The sequence below is a fragment of the Neovison vison genome, chromosome 5, assembly GCF_020171115.1.
Source record: "Neovison vison isolate M4711 chromosome 5, ASM_NN_V1, whole genome shotgun sequence".
NCBI classification, from domain to species: domain Eukaryota; kingdom Metazoa; phylum Chordata; class Mammalia; order Carnivora; family Mustelidae; genus Neogale; species Neogale vison.
The window spans coordinates 6026220-6044126 of NC_058095.1; positions in this window are offsets into that span (position 1 = coordinate 6026220).

Genomic DNA, 17907 nt, shown 5'->3' on the forward strand with positions numbered 1-17907 from the left:
AAGCTTTTTCAGTTATTGCAAAGTTATGGTCATCGAGACAGTGTGGTACTGGGGTGTCTTCTGACTTGGTCGGAAAAGCACGAGACTTTTGATCTGGGAGTGAGGGTTCAAGCCCCAGGTTGGGTGCGGAGATTACTAAAAATAAATAAACTTTAAAAAGGACAGTGTGGTACTGGCATAAGGATAAACTTATAGATCAAATGGAAAAGAATTCAGAATAAATCCTTGTATTTCTGATCAGCTGTTTTTCCACAAGGGTGTTGAGACAACCCAGGGTGGAAAGAATGGTCTTTTCAGCAAATGGTGCTGGAACAACGGAAAATCTGCACGCAAAAGGATGAGCCTGGACTCTGTCGCGCACTATGACAAAGAGGGGGGAAGGTCATAACTAAAACAATAAAACTTTTAGAAGAAAACATGTGAGTAAATCTTGATGACCTTGAACAAGGCAATGGATTCTTAGATAGGACACCGAACACCAGTGACACTCGAATTAAAAACTTTCATGTGCCAAAACACCATCAAGAAAGTGAAAAGATAATACTCAGAAAGGGACAAAATATTAGCAAATTTTGTATCAGATAACTTGAATCGAGAATATACAAGGAACTCCTACAGTTCAACAACAGAAAGGCAAATAAGCCCATTTGAAAATGGGTAAAGGATCTGAGCAGACATTTCTCCAAAGGAGACATATAAATGGCCAATAAGCACAAGAAAAGAAGCTCGGGGTCCCTGGATGGTTCAGTCAAGTGCTGGACTCTTGATTTCAGCTGGGGTCTTTCTATTTTTTTTTTTAAGTACGCAGAGCAGCAGGCAGAGAGAGAGAGGGAAGCAGGCTCCCTGCTGAGCAGAGAGCCTGATGCCAGGGTCCTGGGATCATGACCTGAGCCAAAGGCAGAGGCTTTAACCCACTAAGCCATCCAGATGCCCTATCGGCTGGGGTCTTGATCTCAGAGTTGTGAGTTCAAGCGTTGCTTTGTTCCATTCTGGATGAAGAGTCTGCTTAAAAAAAAAAAAAATGTTCAACATCATTAGATATCAAGGAAATGCAAATCAAAACCACAATGAGAGGGGTGCCTGGGTGGCTGAGTGGGTTAAAGCCTCTGCCTTTGGCTCAAGTCATGATCCCAGGGTCCTGGGATGGAGCCCTGCATCAGGGTCTCTGCTCAACAGGGAGCCTGCTTCCTCCTCTCTCTGATTGCCTCTCTGCCTACTTGTAATCTCTGTCTGTCAAATAAATAAATAAATAAATAAAATCTTTAAAAAAAACAAGCAAACCAAACCACAGTGAGATACCACTTCACACCCAGTAGGATGGCTTAAGTCTTGGGTGAATTATGTCGGAGATATTTACATTAGTTGTAAGGTACATCTTAGACATCAAGTCATCTCCGTGACTATGTCTCATTTCTTGCCAATGGTCTCTGTGCTGGGGTTGGCCCTTACACAAAGGGACATTTGCCTTAGCCTGAGTTTCCATGTATACAAACATTGCGAGGAGGGAATGGGATCCATTAAAGTGCATCCATGGTCCTCTAGGGATGGTCTCAGGCGTGTATGGGGTACAGAAGGGATCCTTCTCCAGGGTCTGCACCATCTCAGCATCCCTCTCCCCCACTTCAGCCTGGCTTAGTCCTGTGAGTGGCAGTCCCTGCTCCTGGGTACTCAGAACAGACCAAATGCAGCCGTCCCCCCCATCCTTGGGTACTCTCGGGATCCAGGGACTTAATACCCGGGGACTTCCTAGAAGTTCCCACCCTTTTTTTTCCAGGATCTCACTGTTCTCTGGGGAGCTCCATGTTTAACTTTGACCTCTGCTTCATCGAGATAAAATTGATAGAGCTGTGGGAACACTCCCTCCACCTTCCTGGACCGTGAGTGCTTCTGGAGGGTGCAGTTCCCAGCAGGCTGGAGCATGGTCACCGTGGCCACAGAGCTCCAAGTCAGGGTCTGGCGGAGACATTCTCTCTATCCTTCCCCAGCCTTCCTCTCTGATTCTGTCCCCTAAGTGCTAGTCTAAGTGCACAGCCTAGCATCACGTCCCATTTCGTGAGGGACTATGGACAGCTGTCACTATGTGAGTGACTAGGGACACAGAGTTGGAAGGGTCACCGTCCTACAGATCAAGGAACTGGGGCATCTGCGCAAAGAGAGAGGGAGGCATGTGCGCGAGAACATAAATTTTCAGGAATTCATAGTAAGTAATTCATACTTACTAGCACAATCACCATATGTCAGGAGAGGTATCAGCCACCACTGTATTCTGTTGCTGGTTGGCCAGATCCTCTGAGATCTCTGGACGCGTGTGGCTGTTCCCTTTCCCTGGAACACTGTCTCGAGAAGCCTTGTCTTCATCTGATTGGCCCCTCATTGGTCTTCAGGTGTCTACTTTGTAACCTCTTCCTCCAAGAAGGCCTCTCAGGCCCTATGGGTTGAGGCATTAATCCCTCTGAGTGCTACATTGTCTCCCACTAAGGTTTAGGAGCTTTCTTCCTGGATGATCAGGAAGCACTTCGCACAGTTTGTAATGCAGGATTATAATAGCTACGAGAAGGATCAACACATATGGAGTGCTGTCCAGGTCCTGGCTCACTGGCTGAAGTGAAGGAATGGATGAACTATTGCCCATCCAAGTAATGCCCCCATTCCTGGGTCTTAGCACCCTAAGCCCACAGTCTGGGATTCTTTTTTTGTTTGTTTGTTTATTTATTTGACAGAGAGAGATGACAAGTAGGCAGAGAGGCAGGCAGAGAGAGAGGAGGAAGCAGGCTCCCTGCTGAGCAGAGAGCCTGATTCAGGACTCCATCCCAGGACCCTGAGATCATGACCTGAGCTGAAGGCAGAGGCTTAACCCACTGAGCCACCCAAGCGCCCCCACAGTCTGGGATTCTTTAAAAATATTTTAACTATTGGGGCGCCTGGGTGGCTCAGGGGGTTAATGCCGCTTCCAACCGGCGACGGGAGAAGAATTAGGCACAAACAAGTCAGCTGCAAGAGACTGGGAGCAGGGGACAACAGTCGAAAAGGACTGCAGCCACGAGCAACTCCACAGTCTCACTTTTATTGGATAGAAAGAAACAAGAGCCAACAGAAGGACCAATGAAGGTCAAACGTTAGTCACGTCTTGCAGGCAAGCAAGGAGGAGGATCAAGTGTATAGTTAACCAAGCACATTCAAAGGACTCCTCTAACTACGGACGGGCAGCTTCTGGGAAGAGAAAGGAGCGACAATGAAAAAGGGAAGCAGGCGGTTTTCGTTCCACCCTGAGCTGACCGGGCGTTCCCGGGTGCTCGGCTTCCCTGAAGCGGGCGGCGGGCCGGGCATCCCCAGATGCCCAGCTTCACAGTCATACATCGTCCTTCTCCCCAAAGACCCGTTGCCAGTATATGTATTTCTTAAGGCCATATCTAAATGTGCTTCGTAACTAGGAAAATCCTCCAGGGGTTACAGTTTAAGTAACAGATTGTTCCGAGGGGCAGCAGCAGGTTAAGCCTCTGCCTTCCGCTCACGTCATGATCTCAGGGTCCTAGGAACGAGCCCCACATTGGGCTCTCTGCTCAGCGGGGAGCCTTCTTCTCCCTCTCTCTCACTGCCTGCCTCTCTGCCTACTTGTGATCTCTCCCTCTCTCTGTCAAATAAATAAATAAAACTTTTAAAAATATATTTTTTAAGTACTTAAAAGTTGGAGGATGGGATCCTGGTCTCTCTGCCCCTCTCCCTGGCTCTTGGCTTCTGGCTGTGACCCTGTGCTGTCCCTGGCTTTGTCCCTGCTGAAACCATGGGGGCAACCTGTCTGGGCTGTCCTGGACGCTACTGGTGGCTGGACCCCTCAATGCCTTCTTGTTTACAGTCCCTTTCCCTCTCCACCAGCACTGGGGCTGCTTCTCCATTCTTTCTCTTCTTCACTCTTCTGCCTGTTTGCCCTACTCTGCCCAGGGCGTGTGGCAGCTTGTCGGCCAGCCGCAGAGGTCTATCTAGCTGGCCATTTGCCCGAAGACCCCGTGAATTCAGATCTGATGGGCACGGCCTGTCCTGGAGCTGGCCATAGATGCTGGCAGCGATGTTGGGCACCCACTGCTTCTACCCTCCCCTCTGCCCCAGCGCCCACCTCCCGGGGGGTGGTGGCGTAGGTGTCCTACTCTCTCCCACTCGGAAGCAGCACATTGCCTTATGCTGGGGCTGGGCTGGGAAATAGGACAAGAGAAACCACAGGGTTACCTCATAACCCCTGATTTGGGATTGTCCCTGTGCTTAGTCCTGGCCTGAGTTCAGGGGCAATGGTCATAAATCAGGCAGTCAGTCACTTCTAGAACTATGGCCTGGACACTGCGCTCTTTCCAAATAACCACTTTGCTCTCTCCTAGCCTGGGAGGGGGGTGTTGGAAGGGGGCTCCCTTGGCTCTGGGGTCACCCTTTCATCTTGTGTCCCTAATTCCTTCTCCTGATTTCTCCTTCCTGCCTCTTAACCAGACTCTCTCCTCCAGCCTAGGCCCCCCTTCTCCAGAGCTCCAGGCCCCTCTCCTTGTGATTTTCTGTCACCCCAACTCAGCCTGTCCCCACAGCACCCTTGCCATCTTCCTTTTCAGACTGGGCCCCACTTCTGTTCTGTGAAGTGGTCCCGGCTTCCCTCCCTTCCCTTCACCTCCATCCTCACATTAATTCCACTGACTGCTCTTTCCCGTCTTGCTCGTCTGTCTTACCCGGCTGGTGCCACATCAGACCTATGCAGCGCAGACCCTGAACCTCAACAGGACCTCTCCACTTAGCCTCCCTGCCTGGACTGCCAGATTCATCTTCCCAAATCACCCACCTTTTTCAGGGGCTATACCTAAAAGCCTTCCCTGGCATTGGGTTCCTGAACCACTCCACCCACACCTGGGCAGGGCTCTGGACACATACCGATTTCCCAACCCCTCCAGCCCACGCGCTGATAGCTCACCCGTTGCGCTCACCTCTCATCTACCCCACCGCGCGTGCATTCCTGCCCTCCCTTATTTCCTCTGCTCATGTCCTCACTCCACCTCCAAGACCTGCTTTCTCACTCCCACTCAGCCTCGATCAGGCAAACTGGATCATGCCATTCCCTGAAGGACCTCTCTCCACGGTGCCCAGGGCACTGAAGAATCAAGGTCAGGTTTCTGCCGGCCGCCTAGTCCCCTGCTGGTCCCTTCCCTTCTTTTGCTCTGGTCCTGACCGACGTTTGATCATGCCCCTGTTTTCACGCCCGTGCTAGCCCACTACCGTGGAAACTCCCACGGTTTATTAGGACAGAAGCCACGTGCCACCTCTTCTAGAGAGTTATCCATGGTGGTCCCTGAGGTCACAGCTTCCAGAGCCAGGACCACCTCGGGGATGGCCAGCTTTGGTATCTCCAGCATCTGGCAGAGCACCCAACACATAGCCGTCAACAGGTGCTGTGTTGGCTTCCTGGGGCTTCCACAAAGGAAAGGACCACGGACTGGGGGGCTAAGGCAACAGAAACATATTCTCTCACAGTTCTAAAGGCTGGAAGTCTGAGATCAAGTTGTGGGCAGGGTTGGTTCTCTCTGGAGCTCTGAGGGAGAATCCATTGCACACCTGTCTCCTGGCTTCTGGGGGCTGCTGGCGCTCCTTGGCTTGTGGCAGGATCATCCCAATTTCTCCCTCCATCTTCTCTTTGTGTCTGGATACCTCTGTGACTCTGTTTTCTTATAAAGACACTGGTTATTGGATTAGAGCCCACCCTACTCCAATATAACCTCATCTGAACTAATTATGTCTACAAAGACCCTGTTTCCAAATCAGGTCACATTTTGAGGTTCCAGGTGGGCATGAGTTTTGGGGGGCACTATTCAACCCAGTACGGTTGCCCAAGATGCATTTGTGGCCTGATGGAGTCACCCATCCTCAGGGTGCAGCCCCAGGCCCACCTCCACTGAGACATCTTCCCTGGGGCTCCTGGCCTGCCTTCTTCTGCACTGAGTCTCCTTCCCTTGGGAACCGTGGGGGTTTTAGCGTTTCTCGCTAAGTCTAAAGTTCCTGCTGGGTGTAAATCTACCCAGAGGAGTTCTGAATCATCACTCATATAGGTTACTGTGCAAGACTGGTGTTTAAATGAGTTCTGGTCTCTCTTAAAATGAAACAAAACCAAAGGTCTATCCTCTGTCCATTCCTATTCCCCTCCAGCGCCTGCTCCAGCCCCCTCTACGGCCCAACTGGATATGAAAGTGCTTCCAGAACTCCCCTCCTTCCTCTGTCCTCAAAAGCTGAATTTCTACCCCTTCTGGTTATTCCTGGGTCACCACATCTGAAGGACATGTTTTGTCCTCACCTAAAGCCTCTGGCCCCACTGACCCCTCCCTCCTTGAAATTTGTTCTTTCCTTGGCTTACAGGACATCGTTCTTGCCTGGGTTTCCTGCCACTTCTCTTGCCACACTTGCTGTTTACCCTTGACCTTTGTGGGGTTTTTAAAATTTTTATTTATTTATTTGAGAGAGACAGAGAGACAGAAAGAGCAAGAGAGGGGGAGGGTCGGAGGGAGAAACAGACTCCCCACTGAGCAGGGAGCTCAGTCCCTATGTGGGACTCAATCCCAGGACTCCAGGATTATGACCTGAGCTGAAGTCCCTTAACCTACTGAGCCAACCAAGCGCCCTACCCTTGACCTTTATGAATGGCAGAGTTCCACAGACTCTGACCTTCACCCTGTCCTCTTTTGCGCCACGCCTGTGGCTCCAGCCACCACCTGCATACTGATGAGCCCGCGTTCCAGATATCAAACCTGCCACCCTCTCTTGTGTGCCTCAAAGGCACCCAAACCCAACATCAACCAGTGTTCGCTGTGGATGCTGTCCTCCACTGCCCCTCCCCCACACCACAGCCAAACCGGGTCCTTCTTCTGGAATCTGTTTCAGTAAATGGCAGTATCAGCATCCCATAACCTTCCTTGACCTTCCACGACCTTTGGTCTCTCTCATGTCCCATATCTAATCCATAACCAAGTCCTGCTCACTTTACTTCCTAGTATTTCTCTCTTCTAGCCGCCTGCCCTCATCTCCACCATGACCAGCCCTGGACCGTTGTTGTCCATCTGAGACCTCAAATTCCTGTTCAACACTATAGCTGCACTGATATTTCTACAAAGTAAGTCTGATCTTGCCTGATTTCTCACCCTGCTTAAGACTCTACGATGGCTTTCTAGGACTTGCTGGATGAAGATGAGCTCCTGGTATGGTCACAAGACCCTCAAAGCCTGGCCCTTGCTCGCCCTTTCAGCCTCAAATCTCTCTTCCTCACTCACTGCCTCCAGCCACATTGGCCTTCTCTGCTTGCCATGTGCGCCCAGCTGCAGGGGTTTTTCCTCTCCTGGCCTCCTTGCATGGAGGACTGTCCTGATCCCTTTTGCCTGGAAACTTCTATTATTTCACATCATGGCTCAAACATCACCTCCTTCAGGAAGACATCCCTTATTTCCCTGGTGGGGCTGGTTTCCATGGTTATTTCTCCTAGCACATCTACCTCTCCTCTTTGACCTTTGCACTGTTGTGCATTTATATTGATTTAAATCAGGAGTTGGCACATTTTATCTGTCAAGGGCCAAATGGTAGATATTTAAGGTTTTGCAAGACAGCCTCTGTTGCAACTCTGCCATTGTGAGCAAAAGCAGCTATACACAATATGTAAACAAACGAGCATGGCTGTGTTCCAATAAAACTTTATTTATGGACACTGAAATCTGAACATTGTGTAACTTTGATGTGTTACAAAATAGTCTTCTTTTGATTTCTTTTCCCCACTAAAAAATGTAAGAACCTGGGGACGCCTAGGTGACTCAGTCGGTTGGGCATCTGCCTTCAGCTCAGGTCGTGAACCCAGGGTCCTGGGATCTAGTCCCCCGTTGGGCTCCCTGCTCAGCCGGGAGCCTGCCTCTCCTTCTGCCTGCTGCTCCCCATGCTTGTGCACTCTCACTCTCTCTGACAAATGAATAAACAAAATTTTTATTTTATTTATTTATTTATTTTTATTTTTTATTTTTTTCAAAATTTTTAAAAGCTGTAAGAACCTTGGGGCTCCTGGGTGGCTCAGTCTTTAAGTATCTGCCTTTGGCTCAGGTCATGATCCCCGGGTCCTGGGATCGAGCCCCGCATCGGGCTCCCTGCTCAGTGGGAGGTCTGCTTCTCCCTCTCCCAACCCCCTGCTTGTGTTCTCTCTGTTGCTATGTCTTTCTCTGTCAAATAAAGAAAATCTTAAAAGAAGAAAAAAATAAGAACCATTCTTAGCTTGCAAGCTATACAGCAATGGGTAATGGGCCACAGGCCACAGTTTGCTGATACTTGGCGTGGGATGGCTCCTTGGTCATCTATTCCCTTGAAGAGTGTGGCTAGACACATTCACCCCTTGTGACTGATCTTAGGGTCTCTCCTCCTCCACTCCCTGAGCTGCACTGGGGTGGGGACTCAGTCTATCTTGATTCCCACCGCAGCCCACATGGGGAACCCTGTGACTAGCCCACAGAGCCATTCAGAAGACATTTGTGGAACACTGGAGCAAACTGGGCAGAAATCTAACCACTGATGTCCTCTCCCAACTACGTGTGAAACGCAAAAGCACTAAGCCACATATCCTCCAGGCAGGAAGAATCTAGTTGTAAACCAGGAAGAGTCAGCGTTCAGAAACACTTGGCAGGGAACCAAAAGCCTTTTAAAGTGTGCCCCTGGGCTTCTGACGGTTTGATTATTATTTATTTTGGCAAGGGTGAGCAGTTAAATGAATGTTGTTTAACTTTTCTTCATTTGAAGTATCTGGGCACATACATATCCTACTAACAACAGGGGTGTTTGGGGGTGGCTATTCTGAGCCCTGCAGGATGTTTGACATCCTTGATGCCTACCCCTGGTCCAGCTACTCAATTCCAGATATGCAACATGCCCATCTAGGGTGTGGGGAATGAAGCACTTGCCAGGAGTGCCAAATTTACGGGATACCAAGAAAATTCAGTAATCAAGGCAAATAATTTATTTATTTTTTTAAAAAGATTTTATTTATTTATTTTGACAGAGAGAAATCACAAGTAGATGGAGAGGCAGGCAGAGAGAGAGAGAGAGGGAAGCAGGCTCCCTGCTGAGCAGAGAGCCCGATGCGGGACTCAATCCCAGGACCCTGAGATCATGACCTGAGCCGAAGGCAGCCGCCAAACCCACTGAGCCACCCAGGCGCCCCTCAAGGCAAATAATTTAATGCAATAATTCTAGAAAACCAGATCAACAAACTATGGCCAATGGAGTCACCTGGTTTCATGAATAAAATGTCAGCAGAATCAGGGTCAGTCTTAGTCTGAGGGGTTACAAAGCAAGTAGTACAAGTGCTGGGTCAGACCTGCGCTTTATGTACTATTTTGATATTCTGCCCACCGTGGATTTTTGCATTAGTTTTGATTTTGTAAAATATTGCATTATAACATTTATCTTGATTACTGAGACTTTTGGAGCCCTTTTTAATGCTGCAATCTTTTTAAATTATTAACATATCATGTATTATTTGCTTCACGGGTACAGATCTATGATTCGTCAGTCTTAGACAATACACGGTGCTCACTGTAACACGTACCCTCCCCCATGTCCGTCGCCCAGCCACCCCAACCCTCCACTCCAGCAACTGTCAGTGTGTTTCCTGAGAGTACGAGTTTGTTATGGTTTGCCTCCCTCTCTGGTTTCATCTTGGTTCATCTTTTCCTCTCTTCCTCTATGATCCTCTGCCTTGTCTGTCTCAAATTCCACAGATCAGGGAGATCATATGATAATCGTTTTTCCTGATTGACTTATTTTGCTTAGCATAATACCCTCTAGTTCCATCCATGTCATTGCAAATGCAAGAGTTAATTTTTTGATGGCTCCATAATATTTCATTGTATATATATATACCACATCTTTATTCATTCATCTGCCAATGGATATCTGGGTTCTTTCCATAGCTTGGCTATCATGGACATTGTTGCTATAAACATTGGGGTGCACATGCCCCTTCAGATCACTACATTTGTATCTTTGGGATAAATACCTAATAGTGCAATTGCTGGGTCATAGGATAGCTCAACTTTTTGAGGAATCTCCATACTGTTTTCCAGAGTGGCTGCACCAGCTTGCATTCCACCACACTTAAACACCAACAGTGTAGGAAGGTTCCCCTTTCTCTGCATCCTCACCAACATCTGTCATTTCCTAACTTGTTAATTTTAGTCATTCTGACTGGTGTGAGGTGGTATCTCTGTGGTTTTGATTTGTATTTTTCTGAAGCCGAGCGATGTGAAGCACTTTTCATGTATCTATGGGCCATCTGGATGTCTTATTTGCAGAAATGTCTGTTCATGTCTTCTGTCTATTTCTTAGTTGGATTATTTCTTCCTTGGGTGTTGAGTTTGTAAGTTCTTTATAGATTTGGATACTAGCCCTTTATCTGATATGTCATTTGCAAATACCTTCTCCCATTCTGTTGGTTATCTTTTGGTTTTGTTGACTGTTTCCTTTGTTGTATAAAAGCTTTTTATCTTGATGAAGTTCCAATAGTTCATTTTTGCCCTTGCTTCCCTTGCCTTTGGCGATGTGTCTAGGTAGAAGTTGCTGTGGCTGAGGTCACAGAGGGTACTGTTTGTGTTCTACTCAAGGATTTGGATGGATCGCTGTCTCACATTCCGGTCTTTCATCATTTTGAGTCTATTATTGTGTGTGGTGTAAGAAAATGGTCCAGTTTCATTCTTCTGCATGGGACTGTCCAATGTTCCCAACACCATTTGTTGAAGAGACTGTCTTTGTTCCATTGGATATTCTTCCCTACTTTGTCAAAGATTAGTTAACCATAGAGGTGAGGGTCCATTTCTGGGTTCTCTATTCTGTTCCATTAATCAGTGTGTCTGTTTTGTGCCAGTACCATACTGTTTTGATGATTACAGGTTTGTAATAGAGCTTGAAGTCTGAAATTGAAATGCCACCAGCTTTGTTTTTCTTTTTCAACATTCCTCTGGCTATTCAGGGTCTTTTCTGGTACCATACGAAGTTTAGGATTATTTGTTCTCTTTCTATGGAAAAAGTGGATGGTATTTTGATAAGGATTGCATTTTAAATGTGTAGATTGCTCTAGGTAGCATGAACATTTTAACAATATTTGTTCTTCCAATTCATGAGCATGGAACGTTTTTCCATTTCTTTGTGTCTTCCTCAATTTCTTTCATGAATATTCTGTAGTTTTCTGAGTACAGATTCTTTGCCTCTTTGGTTAGATTTATTCCTAGGTATCTTACGGTTTTGGGTGCCATTGTAAATAGGATTGACTCCTTAATTTCTCTTTCTTCTGTCTCACTGTTGCATAGAAATGCAACTGATTTCTGTGCATTGATTTTATATCCTGCCACTTTTCTGAATTCTTGTATGAATTCTAGCAGTTTTGAGATGGAGTCTTTTGGGTTTTCCACATTAAGTATCATATCATCTGCAAAGACTGATGGTTTGGCTTCTTCTTTGCTAATTCAGATGCGTTTTATTTCTTTTTGATGTCTGATTGCTGAGGCTAGGACTTCTAGTACTGTGTTGAACAGCAGTGGTGATAGTGGACGTCCTCGCTTTGTTCCTGACCTTAGGGGAAAAGCTCTCAGTTTTTCCCCATTGAGAATGATGTTCACTGTGGATTTTTCATAGATGGCTTTTATGATATTGAGGTATGTACCCTCTATCCCTATACTGTGAAGAGTTTTAATCAAAAAAAGATGTTGTACGTTGTCTAATGCTTTTTCTGGATCTATTGAGAGGATAATATGGTTCTTGTCCTTTCTTTTACTAATGTAGTGTATCACATTGATACTGTCGATATTGAACCAAACTTGCAGCCCAGGAATAAATCCCAGTTGGTTGTGGTGAATAATCCTTTTAATGTACTGTTGGATCCTATTGGCTAATATTTTGGTGAGAATTTTTGCATCCATGTTCATCAGGGATATTGGTCAGTTATTCTCCTTTTTGGTGGGGTCTTTGTCTGGCTTTGGGATCAAGGTAATGCTGGCCTCAAGAAAGAGAGTTTGGAAGTTTTTCATCATATATATTTGAAAACAACTTCAGATAAATAGGTATTAATTCTTTAAATGTTTGGTTGAATTCCCCTGGGAAGCCATATGGCCCTGGGCTCTAGTTGGCAGACTTTTGATTACTGCTTCAATTTTCTTGGTTGCTATGGGTCTGTTCAGGTTTTCTACTTCTTCCTTGTTCAGTTTTGGTAGTTTCTGTGTCTCTAGGAATGCATCCATTTCTTCTATATTGCCTAATTTGTTGGCCTATAGTTGTTCTTAATATGTTCTTATAATTGTTTGTATTTTTTTTGGTGTTGTTTGTGATTTCTCCTCATTCATTTATGATTTTATTTATTTGGGTCCTTTCTCTTTTCTTTTTGATAAGTCTTATTAATTCTTTCAAAGAACCAGCTCCTAGTTTCATTGATCTGTTCTACTGTTCTTTGGATTTCTTTTAGTTTTGTTTCATGATTTTATTTATTTATTTACAGAGAGAGACAGTGAGAGAGGGAACACAAGCAGGGGGTAGCTGGAGAGGGAGAAGCAGGCTACCCACTGAGCAGGGAGCCTGATGTGGGGCTTGATTCTAGCATGCCGGGATCATGACCTGAATTGAAGGCAGACGCTTAACAAATGACCCACCCAGGTGCCCCTGTTCTTTTGGTTTCTATTTTATTGATTTCTGCTCTGCTCCTTGTTCTCTTCTCCTGCGTTTAGGCTTCATTTGCTGTTCTTTCTCCAGCTCCTTTAGGTATAAAGTTAGGTTGGGTATTTTAGACCTTTCTTGTTTCTTGAGAAAGGCTTGTATTGCTATATACTTCCCTCTTAGGACTGCTTTTGCTGCATCCCAAAGATTTTGAACAGTTGTGTTTTCATTTTCATTTGTTTCCATGAATTTTTAAAATTCTTCTTTAATTTCCTCGTTGATCCATTCATTCTTTAGTAGGATGTTCTTTAGCCTCCATATATTTGAATTCTTTCCAACTTTCCTCTTGTGATTGAGTTCACATTTCAAAACAGTGTGGTCTGAAAATATGCAGGGAATGATCCCCATATTTTGGTACCAGTTGAGAACTGATTTGTGACCCAGGATGTGATCTATTTTGGAGAATGTTCCTTGTGCACTAGAAAAGAATGTGTGTTCTGTTGCTTTGGGATGGAATGTTCTGGATATATCTGTGAAGTCCATCTGGTCCAGTGTCTCATTTAAAGCCCTTACTTCCTTGTTGATCATTTGCTTAGATGATCTGTCCATTTTAGTGAGGGTGTGTGTGTTAAAGTCCCCTGCTATTATTGTATTATTATTGATGTGTTTCTTTGATTTTGCTATTAATGGGCTTATATCATTGGCTGCTCCCCTATTAGAGGCATAAATATTTACACTTTTTAGATCTTCTTGTTGGATAAACCCTTCAAGTATGATATAGTGTCCTTCCTCACCTCTTTTATAGTCTTTGGTTTAAAATCTAATTTGTCTGATAAAGGGATTGCCACCCCAGGTTTCTTTTGATGTCCACAGCATGATAAATGGTTTTCCACTCCCTTCTTTCAATCTGGAGGTGTCTTTGAGTCTAAAATAAGTATCCGCAGAGAGCATATCGATGGGTCTTGCTTTTTTTTTAAAAAGATTTTATTTTATTTATTTGACAGACAGAGATCACAAGTAGGCATAGAAGCAGGCAGAGAGAGAGGAGGAAGCAGGCTCCCCACTGAGCAGAGAGCCAGATGCGGGGTTCGATGTGGGGCTCGATCCCAGGACCCTGGAATCATGACCTGAGCTGAAGGCAGAGGCTTCAACCCACTGAGCCACCCAGGTGCTCTGGGTCTTGCTTTTTTATGTAATCTGATACCTTGTATCTTTTGATTGGGGCATTTAGCCCATTTGCATTTAGGACAACTATTGAAAGATGTGAATTTTGTGCCATTGTATTGCCTGTAAGGTGACTGTTACTGTATATTGCCTCTATTCCTTTCTGGCCAATGTTACTTTTGGGCTCTCTCTTTGCTTAGAGGACCCCTTTCAATATTTGTTGTAGGGCAGGTTTGGTGATCACAAATTCTTTTAGTTTCTGTTAGTCCTGGGAACTTTTAATCACTTCTTCTATTTCCAATGACATTCTAGCTGGATAAGGTATTCTTGGCTGCATATTTTTCTCATTTAGTACTCTTCTTTTAAAAAATATTTTATTTATTTGAGAGAGAGATTGAGATAGAGAGAGAATGAACAGGGGAAGGAAAAGGGAGAAGCAGACTTCCCACTAAGCAGGGAGCAGGGACCCTGAAGCAGGGCTCGATGCAGGACTCGATCCCAGGACTAGAGGATCATGACCTGAGCCAAAGGCAGATGCTTAACTGACTGAGCTACTCAGGTGCCCCTTAGGGCCCTTTCTTAAATTCTGTGTCTGAGATGAATGCCTCACTTGCTTCATCCTCATCCCAGTCCTGCCCCAAATGCATGTTTCCCAGCTTCCTGGTTTGAGAAGCACAGGGAGTCATATAATCTTTTTTTTTAAAGATTTTATTTATTTATTTGACTGAGAGAGATTACAAGTAGGCAGAGAGGCAGGCAGAGAGAGAGAGAGGAGGAAGCAGGCTCCCTGCTGAGCAGAGAGCCTGATGCGGGACTCGATCCCAGGACCCTGAGATCATGACCTGAGCCGAAGGCAGCGGCTTAACCCACTGAGCCACCCAGGTGCCCGGGAGTCATATAATTTTTAGCAAATATGAATGGTATGCCTATCCATGCCATTTTGCTGATCAGGAAAAAGAGGCTGAGAGAGGTGTTTCTCCCTTCACACATCTGCTGGAGGATCCTCAGCCTCAAAGAATCTTCATGCTAAAGGGGAGGTCAAAAGTGGAAGCAAATGGAGGAATGGGAAGGTCCTTTGCTCCCTCCTGGATGCAGGGCATGTGCAGATTTAACTTAGCAAAAGGATGGCAAAGGGAGGAGAAGGAAGTCGTTGGGCAGCTATGCCAGGCCACTCACACCAAACCCGACCTGACCCTGGAAAGGATCTGGGTGGCCCCTCCACCCTCCAACCTCTAGAAAGTCTTCTTCAGTCCTTGTGTCAACATTCGTTAGGGACCTGCTCTCTGGTAGGCATGCATTTAGCACTGGAGACATGAAATATCCAGCCCGCCCCTCTATCCGATGGACAATTCTCACAGGACACAAGTAGATGCCAGGAGGAACACATGCGGAGCATGTTATGAGAACAGAGAGGCGGGAACACCACTTGGCTTAGGGAGGGGTGTTCAAGACTGGCTTCTTAGAACACAGAGCATCTTAGCTGTCTTAAGCTCCACATGGGAGTGCATGACAAGTGTCCCACTTGAGTGGTTGATGATGGAAGAGTGTTTTAGGCAGTAGGGTCAGCATGAGCAAAGTCCAGGAGGGAAGACCCTTTGGAGGATAGGATAGTATAGTGTTGGTAATGAAGCCCATGAGAGCTAAAGACTGATGTTTGTGGCCTGGAGCTGGGGGGTGGAGTCAGGGTGGGACTGAGGCAGGGCAGGCTAGAAACAGCCCGCCTCTCCTTTGCTGGTGGGATCTGGTCCACGCACCACCAGGAGCCTTCCTCACAGGTAAAGTGCAGAGTTGAGCTGATGCTCTCTTAAGTGGGATGTTCCTGACAGCCGCCAGGTGCCCACCATATGCCAGGCTCCCACCGGCATCCTCTCCCTTCTCTCCCCAGCTTGAACACACCATCCCTTGGGAGAGGGCAGGATTCAGCCTTCTTCCCTAGGTTCCTGCTACCTGGTCCTGCTTCCATTCTCCCCTCCGACTGTGGGATGGCATGATGAGATGGGTGGAAACCATGGCTGCTACCAAGATCCTTTGGCCCCTACCTTGAGCCTTCTGAGTTTGGGTCAAACTTGGGAGTAACATGGAGGAAGTAACATCTGTGGCTTTGGCTCGGTTGCCACTCGCCACCCATCTCCAGTGGGAATCAGGAATTAAAGACAAAACAAAGCCATAGGAGGGGTACCTGGCTGGCTCAGTTGGAAAATCCTACAACTCTTGATCCCGGAGTTGTGAGTTTGAGCCCCATGTTGGGTGCAGATATTAAGCAAACATACACACACCAAAGCTATAGGTTGTAGAATTTGTAGAATATAGATGTAATGTTATACAGTCAGTGAAAAAGTCATTTTTGCATTTTGCTTAACTTTTTGCATTTTGAAAGTACAATATTGGTAAGTTTTCTAGAGCAAATGCAGAATAGGAGAGGTGGTGTAGCATAATAGCTAAAAAAAGACAGCCCAGAGTTGAATCGGCTCAATTATATACCTTTATGACCTTAGACACGTCACTTAACCTCTTCTCAGTTTCCTTATCCATAAAATGGGGATAATTCATACCTGTTTATAGGGTTATGAGGTTCATATTGGCCACAAACATTTCATTTTTCATCAGCAGTGGCTGGCATATAGTAGACGTCATGTGTTAAATAAAAGCAACATCACTTTTATAGAAAATGCAAAAAAGATTAATTTTAAAATTACCCAAGTAATACAGGAACACCATCTTTTTTGTAAAGAACAACATGGACATTTTTAAAGCGAAATAATCCTTGGTGACAGACTAGTTTACAGCTTGTTCAGATTCACACACACACAAAAATATTTGAGTGCTAAGGCAGGAGCAGGAAGTCATGAGAAGAGTGGGTGGTGTTGCAGGGACAGTGCCTTCCCTGGTGTCTCCGCAGTGGGGGAAAGGGAAGGGGTGGGGTTGACAGACATGATTATCCAAGAGCACTGGCTGGTCTTGCACTGGGAGGACCCCAGCAGAAAACGCTGACATTTTGGTTCGCTGGGTAGCCTCCCTGATGTGCAGGCCTGCTTTCCCATCGGGCTTCGTGAAATACTAAAAAGCATTTGAGGACCCCCACCCCACCCAGGACTATCACCGTGAATTCCTAGTGGCCTAGGAACTGCAGATGAGCTTTTTAGGAAAGCAAATACTCCCTTAGCTCAGGTGTGGATTTGACACCAACATGTGCAGGAAGGTGTCAGGACTGTTCCGGCATCACAGGGCACCCCGGGAGGAGCTGGCAAGGGTAGCGGAAAGACTCGGAGATCCATGCAGCTAGACACGGCCCGCCCGTGGCGCCTCTTCAGCCCTTCCTGACCTCAGCCAGAGGAAGAATGAAGATTGCAGGGGTGCAGGGTGGGGAGGCAAGATGGAGGCCTGTGGATGTGAAACACGTCTCCTGAACACTGGGAAAAGTTTACATTTCATTCCTGCCTATCAGCACGGGGAATAGCTCATGGGGGTAAGAGTGATTGGAATTGGTGCTGAGTGGAGACTCCAGAAAGGGCGGTCGGCAAGAAACCACAGCTTGCTCAGAGGAGCCAAAGGCCGCCCCACCCTCAGAGACCTTGAGCGTACCCCCTGCACCCCATTCGGGACTGACCCTGCCCTGGCGCCAAAATGACCTCTCCTGATGGGAAACTAGGGTCACTAATTTCTCTTCCAACAGGCCCAGCCGGGTGTGGCGCGGGGCGCTCTTGGGGCTGGTTCTGGACCGTAGCTTGTCGAAGGGATTTTCTCCCGGATCTGTAGCGTTTCCTCTTCAGAGTCAATCATTAACCCGAGGGCCTTGGCAGGAGAAGCCTTAAGGAACTAGCGGCTGGTTGAGGCTGGAAATGCCGGGGTGGCTTCCCCAGAGTCCCCAGGTGCGCTCCTACGGTCGCAAGGCAGGAACCCGGCTGGGATCCAGCCTCGCGGGGGACTTCGCACCTGCAGCGGGGCAGTTGGGATGCCGGAGGCCCGGATGCGCAAGCAGCCCCCTTTGCTTTTGAGCGGTGCTCCGCTCGAGGAGAGCGGAGCCCGGACTAGCAAACACCAGCTGTCTGAGGCGCTCTGCTC